General features: G+C 37.1%; 1 protein-coding gene across 3 annotated transcripts in view; it reads right to left on the bottom strand.

Moving 5' to 3' along the window:
* The window catches only part of LOC102013566, a 399,641-nt gene that overhangs the window by 16,891 nt on the left and 368,054 nt on the right, over positions 1-14,696 (bottom strand). For all 3 annotated transcript variants that reach the window (XR_001235774.1, XR_001235776.1, XR_001235778.1), the window contains exon 4: positions 1,166-1,313. The gene's annotated coding sequence lies outside the window, so the exon portion shown is untranslated. The remainder of the gene's footprint in view (positions 1-1,165; positions 1,314-14,696) is intronic.

Below are 14,696 nucleotides of genomic sequence, written 5' to 3'. Positions count from 1 at the left end.
GAGAGTAACGTGCCATTAGTCTCATAGCTAATAAGTGTCAGAGTCAATATTTGGAACCAAACTATACTGTCTGTTTGACATGGTGCACAATGCATGCATCACATACATGTCTGGTGAGTGAATCAGTAGATGAATCAATCAGTGGAGAATGCAGCATAATTTTAGATACTACGATAAACGTGGGCAGCAACTGAGTTCACAAATGCAAGTACAAGGCACAGACATTACTCAAACATGTACGAGAGGTCACCCACCATGCTAAACAAGTTAAATGCAGGTCTAATTTTTTTTTGTCTTTTTGAGACCGAGTCTCACTACGCAGTTCAGATTGGCCTTGAGCTCACTCAAGGCCAGGCTGGTCTTGAACTCACAGTGATCCTCCTGTTTCAGCCTCATGCAGATCTTATTTAATTCTCACAGCAAATTTTATAGTTTTAGGAACTATCATTATTCTAAACTTTACAGGAGGAGAATGTTAGCAAGATTAAATCACTTACCCTAGGACACACAAATAGTAAAGGTGTTCCAATCTTTGTCTATTTGAATGTAGTGCACTTAATACATTGCTATAATGTGTACTGTAAGGTTTTGGGATGTTTCAATCTCTGCCTCTGATCAACGAGCTCTTTTAGGAAATAATTTATTTATCATTAATTTTTATATCACTGGAACACACAGTAATGTATGATACAGAGCAGGTATTCAACAACTGCTAAATGAATAAGAAGACTAATACAAAAAACTGGGAAATAAATCATTCTAAAAGGACACAGAATAGTAAAGGTGGTGCACAAAGACAATTTTACAGCAAGTGTTTAGTCTGTGCCCCTCAAATTCTATTGCAGCAACATATGAGTATTTTATGATAAGCATGATTTTTACCCTAGAATTAAATAAAATGCTTTCAATAATATGTACATTACCCAGGGGATTTAAATGAATGATTGAAATTCCATAATCAGAACCTGACACAACCAAACCAGCATATAATCATATGTTTCCTGTAATAAGCTACTTGAAGCGTTCTTATGGGTTTCGATTTTGTGATCTAGGCATGAGAGGAAGATCTGTGCTCTTGACAATATTCCACACAAGCATTTCAACTGGCTCTAGCTAAAACACTACCCTCCCTCTTCTAAGCTGTATACATGGCCTCTTCCCTCACCAGTAAACAGGCAGCCGGAACTGTGACCTTCACACCCTCTGCCGTCCTCCTCAGCTTCTGGCCAGCTTGACATCTGCAGCAAGAACTGCCAGCCGTATTCAGCACTGGCCCTGGCAGCCGCCGCCGTCACTGGCACACTCATTTACACCTGCAATGAGACCGTTAAATAGAATCAGCCCCTTAAAACTAAACACACAGAGAGACTTTGGCGGCTCTCCCAAAGATGAAACATGCAGTGACATCATACTCCAGCATTAGACTAAATGAGACACAATGGCACCTCATTCTCATTGGAGCTGGGGAGCTCCAAGTGACTGTAAAGAAAGAAGTCAGTCATGATCTTAGGATCTGAAATAGCACTTTTGAACAGTGAATCAAGAGGTTTTCTGGCCTTACGGATTTTGATAGCTAACGGTACACATTCAGAAATCTCATACACAATCATCACTTGAGAATGAGGTTGTGATCAGGAGAGAAACCGAAGCCGGCACTAGGTCACCTGCTCATCTGTTAGCTACGTTGTTACCAGCTCTTCAAATACTACTGAGCACTTACTGACACGTCGATGAAGTTTGATGAAGTGGAAGGATAGCAAAAGTACTAGTGAGGTTCCCAAAGTTAGACTCCATCTGGGGTTGAGGACTAAACAGAAATGTGATTTGCTTGTAGGAGCTATACCCACTTCTAAACCTGTGTCCCCAAATTATTTCTACAGCTGATGCTCAATTTTGTGGATCCCCTCTCTCCAGCGGACAGCTGCTAAGTATTCCAACCCATCCACAGGCTCGAGAGTGGCCCAGGAGGCGATCTGCTACTACAGTTCTGCTCCAACAGGTGGCTGACTAGATAGATCTCTGCCCCATGAGAGGAGCATGGCTGGGTGAGGGAGAGGGGGGAAATGCGAAGGAGCCAGAAAGCATGGGAGAGAGAGGAAGAGGGAGAGAATGACGGGGAGGGAAAAAGAGGGGCAGCGGGTTGTTGAGGAACGGCAGAGGCAAAGTGCAAGCACAGAAAAAGAGCAGCCATGACACCAGCCTGCACACCTACAAAAGGAGGAACCGGCACTGAGGAAGAGAAGACAGCAGGCAGTGAGACCCAGCTCACCGTGACTGCACAGCACGGACTGTGTGCCGCGGGCTGCGCCGCCACTGCCACTGCTTGCTCCCGCTTAAGTTTTCCTTGGAGTGTGGCACACACGGAGGCATTGTACAATTGTAAGGGCGCATTACGGTGCCTTTATAGAAATAAAATACTTCAGTGTCTTTTTTTCTTTTCACTGCAGTGCTAGGGAGCACACTCAAGGTCTTTTGCATCCTAAGCCAGCACTCTACCCCTGAGTTACACTCTCAGTTCAGTCTCCGCGCAGTGCTACAACGTGATTAGCACCCGGGCAGGAGCAGCCTTCTTTGCTGAAGAAAGCAGAGGGCAATGGCAAACACTGCGGTTTTATCACTGTAGGTTAGTGTGGTTTTGAACTGTACACGTAGAATTACACTGTGTATTGGTGTGTGTGCGTGTGTGTGCGGCTTCTTTTATTCAATAGTCTGAAAGATATCCATGTTGTTACCTATGCTTGTAGTTTATTCATCCTCATTTGTATTATTTTATTCTGTGAGTATAACACAACATTTCTCTATTTTACACACAATGGACACTTGGATATTTTCTTGCTTCTGCTATTGTGAAGGGTGCCGCCGTGGACATTCTTATACACGTCAATTAATTCCCCTACGCATGTTCTGAGCAACACACCTTAGACTGGAGCTGCTAGGTCAGAAGATCGCACTCCACTTTAGCAGTCACAGCCGAGTAGTTTTTACAGGGATTACTCTAACGTACGCTTCCGCCAGCTGCGCGCTGGGGACCAGACGCTAGTTGCTCTTGGCAGCATTTGGGGCGCTCTCCTCTCACTGCCGCGCTCCTGAGTTTACAATGGCACCACGTTGTGACTGCGATTTGCATTTTCCTGATTAGTAACTAGGTCGGGCACACTTCTGTGCTATTGGCCATTTGGATGACATCTTGTCGAAATACGTGTCCGAATATTCTGTCCATTGGTTCAATCCTTAAATATTCATTTTTAATTTATTGGTCTTTATGTACAGTGTTAAATAGAAGTGGTGGAAATGGTGATCTTTTTCCTTCTCTAGATCTCAAAAGGATAGTTTTCAGGTTTCGTAGAAGACATAAGTACTCTGGAATTGGAGATATATCTGTAACTGTAGTTCTATTCATTCATTTGCATACCTAGACAGAGTAGCCTTAATTCCACTCGTTTCCCACATATTTGTACCATAAATATATTGTAAGCTTTGTTTACTACTTTCTCTTTACCTACAAAGTCAGTAATATAGTTCTTATAAATTCTGTGATGTGACAACACTGAGTTTTGAATCACTAAAATAAACCTGGATGATACACTCCTTTTTAATGTATTTCTGCATTCAGTTATCTAATATTTTGTTTAAGATTTTTGTAATTAGTTTGTACTTTTTTATATAACTTACTACACACCCATATTGTACTGGATGCATAAAACAAATTGGAAGTTTTTCCTGGTTTTTATTCTCTGAAAGAATATACGTAAGATTGGTGTAATATCTTCCTTGGACAAATTCTTTCATGTCATCTAGATCCTAGGTTTGTGGTGTGTGTGTGTGTGTGTGTGTGTGTGTGTGTGTGTGTGTGTGTGTGCACTTCATATTGCATTGTTTACTTCATGTTTAACATTGAGTTTTTCATTAAATATGTTGAAGAAATTGCGCTTTAAGCAATTTTCTCATTTCATGTAAGTGCTATTAAGTTCTCAATAATATTTTCTTCTACCTCTGAAATGTTCTCATCAGCCATATTATGCATTTATTACTTTTATGTATGTACATATGCATCTATATATCTACCTAGTTATTTTCTATCTCAGCTCTTCACCTATTTTAGGCTTTTCCAAGAAAAAGGTTCTGGCTCTAATAATTCATCAGGACTATACATTTTTTCCATTCAGTTACTTGTGCTAGGATCTTTACCACTACTTTCTATATTCTTTGGGTTTCTTTCACTGTTCTTGAGATGGATGGAAATTTAGAACACTGCATTTTAGCTTTTATTCTTTCAAAATACTTTTGGTTGTCTGCAAATATGTAACAAACCACCCCAACACCAGGTGGTTTAAAGAGACAATGTATTACTGGTTTTCACATTTCTGGGAGCTGAGGGCTTAGCTGCACCGTCTTCACGTGGGGTCCCGCAGATGGTGGAAGTCAGGAGGAGCGGGGGCTGGACGGCCACGCAGGCTTTCCTTCCACTCACTTGTGAGACTTGGGCCGAGGCGGCTGGGCACCGGGTGGCTGCAGCCTCTCTGCACACAGCCTGTGGACACCACTAACACAGACGCCTCCTCACTGGGTGCTCTCCAAATCTAGAGAATCCAAATGCTGGCCATCATTCCCCAGAGGGACTGAACAGAACCTGAGGGATAGTTTATGATAGTACCTCCGAAGTCAGGTAGCAGCACTTCTTAGACGCCTATCGATTAAATCCGCCAGGTCAGCTGAGAGGTAAGGAGGGAGGATTCCTTCCCCTCTCAGCGGGGCACTGCATGTGTGTCCAGGCGAGGAAAGTTGATGGCAGCCTTCTTCAGGCGGATGTTGCACTAATGCGTTTATTTTAGTCTAGACGTAAAGTATCACTATGGTCTTATTTTTTGGCATATTTAAACTATCATTCAACTAAAAAATATTTCACAATATAGAATAAAATTTCTTTCTTAGGTTTTTAAAAGTACATTTGGGGTGTTTTCTAAACACTTAAAGAACTTCTAGTCCTCTCATTATTATGAAATACTAAATTAATTCCATGGTGGACAGGGAATATAGTCTGCATGCACTAATTTTTTTAAGCATTATTAAAGCTTGGTTTATATTCCAGCACATAGTCAATTTTGATCCCCAAAATCCACATTTACTGGAAAAGAATGTGTATTCTGAGACTGTTGAGGTGATGTGCTTTTTGTACGTAGATATGTGTATGGATGTATATATAGATATACACATATTAACAGGTATATATTTCTAATATCTACAAATACATGTATTTAGTTAGTTGTAGTTCATTAATCATGTTTTTCATTATCTTTATACTTTTAACAATTCAAATGTTTTTTCTACAGTTAAAGGGCATCTGAGTTTACCTTTTTCTTTTTATTGTTGCAGTTTTTGTTTTGTATAATCTTTGTTAGGAGGGGCATACAAATTTTGAACTGCCACATCTTCATAGCAGATGTACACTACTGAAGAGGTAAACAGAAGTGCACTCTATGGACACTGAATCATGCTATATAAATCCAGAACCATCACTTTGCCATCAAAGATTAACAGTGAAGAATAGAAAGCTGAATGACAGATACAGGTATATATAAAGTTTGTTGAAGTAGAAAAAAAGTTAACATGGAAAGTAATATACAAATATGATATGGATGTCAAACACCTAAGGGTTAGATTTTAGATAATGTACTAGTCACTTAAAGTTGGAAATATCTTTCTTAAAATATGACTTCTAAAGTATGTACTAAAACAATATATTTGTCTAAGATACTGTTATTTTTAGAAAAAATAATATTGCAATATCATCATCATTTGAAGATTACAGAAAGATGGCATTCAGGATAAAAGGAAATACATCAGCTAAAAAATCAAATTCATGAAGAATTGTGGGAAGGATAAACCTTAACTAAGCTATCAAATATCTTTGAATACATACGGCTTGAAAGCAACCATTCAGACAAGGCCTTAGTATCTCTTTCCATGTGCATCGGCTGGCAAGAATTTTTTTTCGTGTGTTGCTTGTCAAGAAATGATATTTTTCAACTGAATTTTTAAATGAAATTATAATTTTAGAACAATTTTAGATTTACAGGGAAAATTGCAAGTGTATCCCATCCTCCAGCTTTATAAACATATCAGTAATGTACATTTATTGTAATTAATGGGTCAATATTGACATATGAATATTAAATAGTTCATACAGATTTCCCCAGTTTGTAAACAGTGTTGTTTCTCTGTCCCAGGATTCCTTCTAGGTTACTGTATTAGATTTAGTTATTATGTCTCCTTAGGCTCCTCTTGGTTGCTTCTCATAATTTCCTTGTTTTTGATAACCTTGACAGTTTTGAGGAGTAGAATCAGACATTTTGGAGAATGAATCTCAATTTGATTTTGTAGATATTTTCCTTAGTCGAGACCAGTATCATGTGTTCCAAATGGAAAAACTGCATAGGTAAAATGCCATTTTCATGTAAACCTGACTTAGAACTTTTGTTGCTGCCCTCGATCTCTGAGCTAATGTGGTATCTAGCAGCTCACTCCTCTGTAGAGTAATGAAGTTATTCTATGCTCCTTACAACGAAGTTACTCTGCACAGCCCACACTTCAGACCTCCTCATTCTTGAAGACGGTTTATACATGAATTATCTGAAACGGTTTCCCAGGTGGGGTTTGCCTATGCTCCATTTATCATGCATTCACTTTCAGAGAGTTTCTTCAGCAGAGTAGAACTCTTAGTTGGCCCATGGCTTCTTTAAGACATCAACATCTGTCCTGAGAAATTGTTCTCACATTATCTGCTCAAACCCATTTGCTTTCTCTTTTTCTCCTATTTTCATATTCATGTTTGTGAAACTTATGTATACACCAATGTCTTGTCATATTTCCTGTTTTCCAGTGTCTTGTTACATTTCCTGGACTTCATTAGGAATACTCTATTGTCCTGGCTTCCCAGTTATCAATTTGATAATCAGCTATTTATAATATACTATTAATTGCATATACTTCAGTTTAATTACTTTTCTTTCTATAGTTTTCAGTTGTTTCTTTAATTAAATTCTACTTCTCAGGTGAAATTTTCCATCCTGATCATCAGTTTTCCTGTTTTTTTAAATCCACTATTTACTGAAGAAGGTGAATGTTTTTGCTACTAAAAATATCTGGATATCTCTTCCTTTACACTCTCACATCTGATCGTAGTGAGTTGAGTGTAAGAACTTCTATTCATATGGAATATGAATCAGTATAATCTCTGTAAGATAATATGAGATAAAAATATTAATAAAGGTAATCAATTTTAAGTCTAAAATTGTAAAATAATAAATATGTACAAGGGTCCCTTTCTGTATATGTTTACCTAATAATCATATAGTTTATTAACAGATGTAAATTACATTTGTCCCCTTACCTTCAGAAAACTCACAGCCTAACTGGTAATATTAGATTCTGATATTGGCAGTAGTTAAGAAATAAAAGATAATTAGTTTATCTTGGTCAAAATTATTAGTATATAAAAATTATACCAAAGGACTCGATTTTTTTCTTTTGCTCTGGAAAAATTTTGGTAACAAATAAAACAGCTAAAGGTATTTCACACACGTCATCTATTTTTAGAGCTAAACTAACACTAGAAATAAAAAGTATAAATGAAAAGCTGATAGATATCCTCACCTAAGCACCAGTGTCCAAAATTCAAAGGTAAATATAAAATAAATAAAACAACATTAGCACATAAAAGACAAAGATAAAAATCATATATACATAAGGGAAGATGAACATTCACAAATACAGAGAGAAATTTGGTTTACCAAAATAAAAGAAAAATTAAAAAAATTTAAAATACAATGGGCAGTAAACATCACATATTGTTGAACTTCACTGCTAATAAAAAATTAAACAATGAAACTAATACTTGACTTCCATAGTAATATTTATGAAGATTAAAACCAATGCTAACATCATACCACGGTGATATATGCGCATCTACGTTTATAGCAGCACAGTTTGTAAGAGCTAAATCTTGGAAACAACCTAAATGCCCATCAACTGAGGAATGGATAAAAAAGATTTTTTTAATATAATGGAGTATTACTCATACATAAAGAAAGATAAAATTGAGACATTTATAGCTAAATGGATGGAACTTAGGACCTTAATCATAAGTGAAATAAGTCAGACACATGTGTAAATATCACATTATCTCTCTGGTGTGAGAAACTGAAAATGCAAATAAGAACCAAAATTTACAGTAGATATTGTGGAACAGGAAAATCAGTGCTAATGTGTAGAGGTGGTGAGTGCTTGACAAAAAGAATGTACCTTATTTTGCTAGTAAGCAAACTATGGCAGTAACAAACTATGGCAGACTTCCTGAGGTTCAAGTGGCTACAGACACCAAAATATTCATACATTCTGGATTTTATTTACCTTTCAGGTTCTTATACTAGAGAGACAATACAATGTTTACACATGTGGGTCTGATTTATTTCACTTATGAATATGTTCTCTAGTTGCATCTACTTACCTATAAAAGCCTCAAGTTTATCTTTCTTTATAGCTGAGTAATACTCCATTGTATAGAAATACCGCAACTTTTTTATCCATTTGGGAAAAAAACTGCTCAAAAAGGAAAGAATAACTGGGATGGGGGAAAGGAGAAAAGAAGAAAGGGATATAAGATACAAGATAGCTAAGATAATTGTACCACTATATTGGTTTGTTGAAAGCAACAGTTAACGCTTTCTTTTTTTACTAATTTTACATGCTTATATCTGGTAATCTGAACAACTACTTTGAAGGTAATAATATGCAATATAACAACCATTGTTGAATTCCTGTTATCTTGTTTTTTTGGAATTCTGTATCATTTCTAAATTTTTAAATTATTTTTTAGTCTCTTTAAAATAAAAAATAAGATAAAGAAAGAAAGAAAAAAAATTCATACAGTTTTCTCCCCAGCAATTCCACTTGTAATAATATATATGCTAAGGACATACTCAAAATGCACATAGTGTTGTATATATTTTAATATCACAGGAAGAATAAAAACTATAACCACAGTAAATAATAAAGTTTTAAATCAACTATGACAACCATACGGCAATTAGCACTGATGTTCCAAAAGAATATTTATCTCTGTAAATACCTTTATATATTAAGGTTTATTTACTTAAGTTTCATACATAATAGTAATCTCAAATATCTACATATTTACCAAAAAATTAAAAGACAAAACCAAGTATGTTAATGGTTACTATTTCTCTATGAAATCACTATGAATGAACAGTTTTGTTGTTATTCTGTCCTTTTCTGTATATCCACTTTGCAGTAAAGATGGTTTCAGGAAAACAAATAAACAAACAAAACAGCAAATAAACTGAAACTATTTATTTAAAGTTAAAGCTGTAAGGTTTCCATTACCTCTGTCTTATGTACTTTTCTTGTTGCTGAGACAAAATACTTGATGCTCAAAGTTAAGGGAGAACAGGTTTATTTAGCTCATAGTTTGTGGAGGTTTCAGTCCATAATCTGCTGGATCCACGGCAGGGCGGCACACGGCAGAGGGGCAGCAGTTCATGGTGGTGGAAGACAGCAAAGCAACAAGCAGGAGAGCAAAAGGAGAAGCAAGCCTCTTTCTGCCCCTTTTATTTTATCCAGGCTGCTCGGGTTAGGGTGGTGCCAATCCAGTCAATGGACTGATCCAACAATCACCTTAATCTCAGCACCCTTAATCCTAGCACTGAACCATGAGTCAATTATAAAACTATAGATGCGGCTGCCTCTGAAAAAGTCCCATTTAAAAGTGCACGAGGCTTTGGGGGACATTCAGACACAAACCACAATAACTTTTTTTTCTTTTTCATGTATCCTATATTTTGGTGTAAAGTTGCATAATTTTTAGTATAAAATCTATAGATACTTGAATTTTAGCATATTTAGCAAAATATGTAATATGATTCTAAAAAACGATCTTCAAGATTGTGCTGAGATTGTTTCTTAAAGAGCTTAAAGCTAATCAGCTGCATAGAGCACAGGCCATTTCTTCAGTCCACTTCCACAGCCAAGGCTGTGTCATCGCACCAGCCTGAGAAAGCAGGGATGCCTGTGGGTGCTTCTGGGCTCTGCGGCACCCTTCAGATTCAAGTGGTAATGACCGGATTCTAGAACATATTTATTGGAAGATATATTAGTGACCATGTATTACCCTATAAAAGGGACCCACATGCAAAAAGTAATAAAAAATATGGTGAATGTTTACATTTTGAAAAGTATTACAAGCCAGGTGAGGTGGTGCTTGCTTGTAATCCCAGCACTCAGGAGGCTGAGGCAGGAGGATTGCTGTAAATTCAAGGCCAGCCTGACCTACATAGTGATTTCAGTGTCAGCCTGCACTACACAATGAGACCCTGTCTCAGAAAATAGATAAATCAGTGTATTACAAAGGAAGACTGACTGCCATCATTAATCCCCTCTAGCCCCACCCCCTTATTTTGAAAACATCCCGCCATGCTGCTTTCTGAAGCAGCTCTGCAGCCCTCTTTCATGAGCACCTTCAGCGGCACTGCGGTGGCTGCCTCGGCGTCCTTCACTGATTTAAAATGCTTCCTGCTCGTCTTGACTTTGCAGAAGAGGCAGGAGTCGCAGGATGCCAGAACCCGTAAACAAGCTGGATACGGAAACACCAGGAAGTATTTACAAACCTGCCTTTCTGTCTGATGTCACTCAGCAGGAGCACTCACTGTTCTTCTTTAACTGCACTTTTTTGTGTAAGATTTGATAAAACAGAAGGATATCACACTGTCTACATCATGAATTTCCCATCAGGGCTAAAGGAGAAACCCTTGAAGAACAGCAAAACGTAGCAGGTAGCAGTTTTCCTGGACAGGCAACAACTCCCAACAGAACGGTGTTTATTCAGATTTCCTGATCTGTCAGGGTACAAACGAGCACAGCAGTGAACGCTTTCGTGAACAGTTTGCCTCTGACTTCATGTTAATTTTGTCATTGTTAGAGTAAAAAGTACTTTAAAATGCTATCATGAAAATTATATAATTTGTTGTAAATGTTTAGCAGTTTTTTAGCACAGCATAAACTCTATAAATAGGATCAATTATACTATTAGCTAAACATTAGTTGTATTACATATTTAAAAATCCAAAATTGGCTTATAGAACATGTTTAATTGCTTTTTTATTTAATTTGTATTGAACACAAATTCCATTTTAATATGGATGGAATTACAAAGCCATAGTAAGGTATATTGCCTTGCTCTTCAATGCTGAAGTTCAAAAACATTCTTGCTTTTATCTGATAGCTCTATTTTCATGTCGTTCTGTTGTCTTTATATATAATCTGACTGAACTATCCAAAGGAAGGGTAAAGCACATTAGCTGAGCCGGTCCGCTGACCAGTTACATATTGACATTAATAAAAAGGAAGAAACACACTTGCAGTTCCGATCCTACTGTTTTTTACTTTTCTTTAAAAGGGGATAAGAAGACATGGTTGGTGGCCTCATACACTCAGAAAGAAATTAATGAAAATATAAAGTTATTGTAATCAACTGAAAATCAGTGTTCATAAGTAAAAAAGTTGAAAGTCACTGGCTTTGAAGATGGTTCTGAAAACCAGGTCAATACTTAGGATTTTAAATTGCAGTTTTATGAGACACTCATGACATGATAGATTTCAGGCTGTTTCATGTGTCCAATGTCATTCAAGGTTGCAAATAAATTTGGTCTTTCAAAAGCAAGATGAATGACAAAAATTCCCTGACATACAGCAGGTCTTCCAGGTTCCTCATGACAAAAGTTCAATGATATCATCAAGAATATAAATCCATCTGTAATGACCCACTGCTGTCTCTCCAAGAATTAAATATGATGTTTGCAAGAACAGTGTTGCATTTCTACTTTAGGACAAAAAATACAACAAAACTGCAAACACATAAAAAGTCTATAAAAACAGCTACATAAACAGGATATTTATGTCTCTCTTTAAGCTAAATTTGTGGATGTGAGTTCCTTATATTTGATCATTTTTCCAAAAGGGTTTCTTTTCTAAGTCGGAGGTCACTTAGTCTGTGATTACACAGTTTTAGTGATGGTTTATACTGCTTTTAGGGAGTTCACATTAATCTAAACAGTGGTGGCCATAACGGAGCAAAAACACAACATGAGAATTTCTAATGCACAGTCCACACCTTTTCCACACCAAATGTATTTCACCCAACTTAGCATGTATATTTCCATTTTGTTTTTAAAGGATTTTTTATTTGCCTTTTGAAAATTACCCAAAGTGCACACACCTCTTGCATATCAGAGTCATTTTTGAATCAATGTTTCATGAAATGATGGCCTAAACTTATTTCAATGACTGACCAGTATATTTCTCTTCAGGTATCTTGCTTAGTGTAATTCTCTTTAGGTTAAAGCAAGCTTTGTATCGATCCGCATCACTGGAAATCACACATCCCTACAAGGTCCTAGATCTTGAAAAAAGTTTCAACACACAGTTTTAAATCTAGGATTGTTATAAAAATAATATATATGTGTTTGCTTCTCAAGACCGCTGTAACTCACTTTCTTCCGGTCATTAGGGAACACACAGAAGCGCAACACAAACCCTGACCCTCCCGAGTTTCCTGAGGTCCCACTGAGTTTCTTTTTATACTATTCATGACTGCAGTGACGATAAAGGGGGGATGAACCATCACAGCTGAGGGAAACTGATTACCAAGGTGCAAGCTCTGAAAACCTCGGTTTGAATCCTACTCCCACCATTTCTGTGAGATCTGTGCAGTTCACCTCACGTCTGTGAGACTCTTTTAAGAGCATGATGATACTTCATCGAAGTACTGAGAAGCACGAATGTGATGATGCCGATGAAAACGTCTTGTAAATTTTGAAATCCAACCAAAGTGCTCTCTCAGGTATGAAATAAGTGTCGTGTTTTTTTTCATGTCTGCACTAGCATACTTTTAGAAACGATTCAGCAGAAATTCACCAAATAAAGGGAAAGATGGAAAAAAACAAGATACACTTTGGTAGGAAACATCTTAGAGAGTGAAACCCAAGCCATTATCTGCTCTATACTTGTCAGTGCAGTCCACATTTCCACAGGGTTAGTTATTTTTAAGAGTATTTCAAAAGATGATGAAAACATTACAACTGAAGTTATTCTCAATTTGAGCATATACTGAACGTGAAAGTAGTATTACAGTAAAAGACACATTGTTGTGGATCCTCCTCAAAATACTCCCCCTTGGTTTGAGCACATTATGAAATTGTTCTTACCACTTTCTGAAGCAGTCTGGAAATCCTTTTTTATGAGTGTCCTTAGTTGCCCTGTCATGGCTGCTTTGACGTCAAGAATCAGTTAAAAACATTTACCTTTCGTGGTCATTTTGACTTTGGGGAAGAGTGTGAAGTTGCACGGTGCCACGCCTGGACAACAGGTGCATAAGGACACATCGTACTAGTTTTACGACCCTAACGTTCCCCTGAACGGCACTCCGCGGCAGCTTTCACCATACCGGTGATCACACCTACAAAAGCCACTCATGAACCTAAAACTCTGGTTCTCTCCTTCTTTGGTGATCTTCACCTGTTCTTAGGCTTCATTAGCTATTCACTGAATATAATAGCAATCATGCCCCATCAGTTGTTGAAAAAATTAAGTGAATTATTACAGGTAAAGGAATAATTTCACAGAAAGCGCTCAATAAATATGACTCATTATTACTGTTATCCTTATTTCTCAGATGGTAATTAAACATGAAATTTGTTATCCTTTGTTGTTCTATTTTATAGCAAGGTAACCTTCCCATGAAAACCTCCTTTAATCCAAATTCTCTATGCAGCTTATAAATAATTCTCATCAAAGGGCCACACAACAATTGCTCCACTGGATGATGTGGCAGAAGGTTCCAAGTTTGTGTAATCTGTTTTTCTTCATGAAATAAAAAGTCATACACAGTCTACAACACAGGCAACAAAAATCTAATGAGTAAATGTAAATAATTTCTTTTTTCTATTTTCCTTACATTATCAGCAAAAATAATAATAAACAATTGTAATTACCAAATGTATACTATTATATATACTATCCATTCATATTTGCATCATTATATTTTTACATTTAGGGTTTCATTAGAACTTCACAAATAAGGGAGGTGGACTGTGTAGTGTAGATCTTCTTAAAACTTCACAAATTAGAAGGAGAGTACCGGCTTTTTTTTGTACTGGGATTGAACCACAGCCTTCACACTGAGCTACGTTGCCAGCCCTTTTTAAATTTTGAGACAGTATCTCACTAAATTTCTAAATTCCTCAAGCTGGGCTTCACGTTGTAATCTCCAGGCCTGGCCTCCCGGAGTGCTGGGATTACAGGTGCCTTCTCATCAACACTGGTAGAATATAAATTTCTGACTACAGGAGCAATGGTGTAGAAACACCCATCTCAGAAGAGTACTAAGGAGTCACATGAAGCCTCTGTAGGTGACGTGAAATGACATGTCCTAGGTCTGTTTTTTATCTGGATTCTCAGATACTCTTGCATTCACGGTCATTATAGGACAAGGGTAGGAAAAGATGTCACATTACTGATAATAGGGTTTATATGACACATATTTATCCCCCAACACGTCAAGGAAGTAAATCTTAAACATAACCATTTATTTACGAAGTGCAGACCCTCATGACCTAGGGAGTTTA

This window comes from Chinchilla lanigera, unplaced genomic scaffold (genome assembly GCF_000276665.1).
Source record: "Chinchilla lanigera isolate Chin_1 unplaced genomic scaffold, ChiLan1.0 scaffold00047, whole genome shotgun sequence".
Taxonomy (NCBI): domain Eukaryota; kingdom Metazoa; phylum Chordata; class Mammalia; order Rodentia; family Chinchillidae; genus Chinchilla; species Chinchilla lanigera.
The sequence above is the reverse complement of the archived record's forward strand: the minus strand, read 5'-3'. Positions and strand labels throughout refer to the sequence as shown.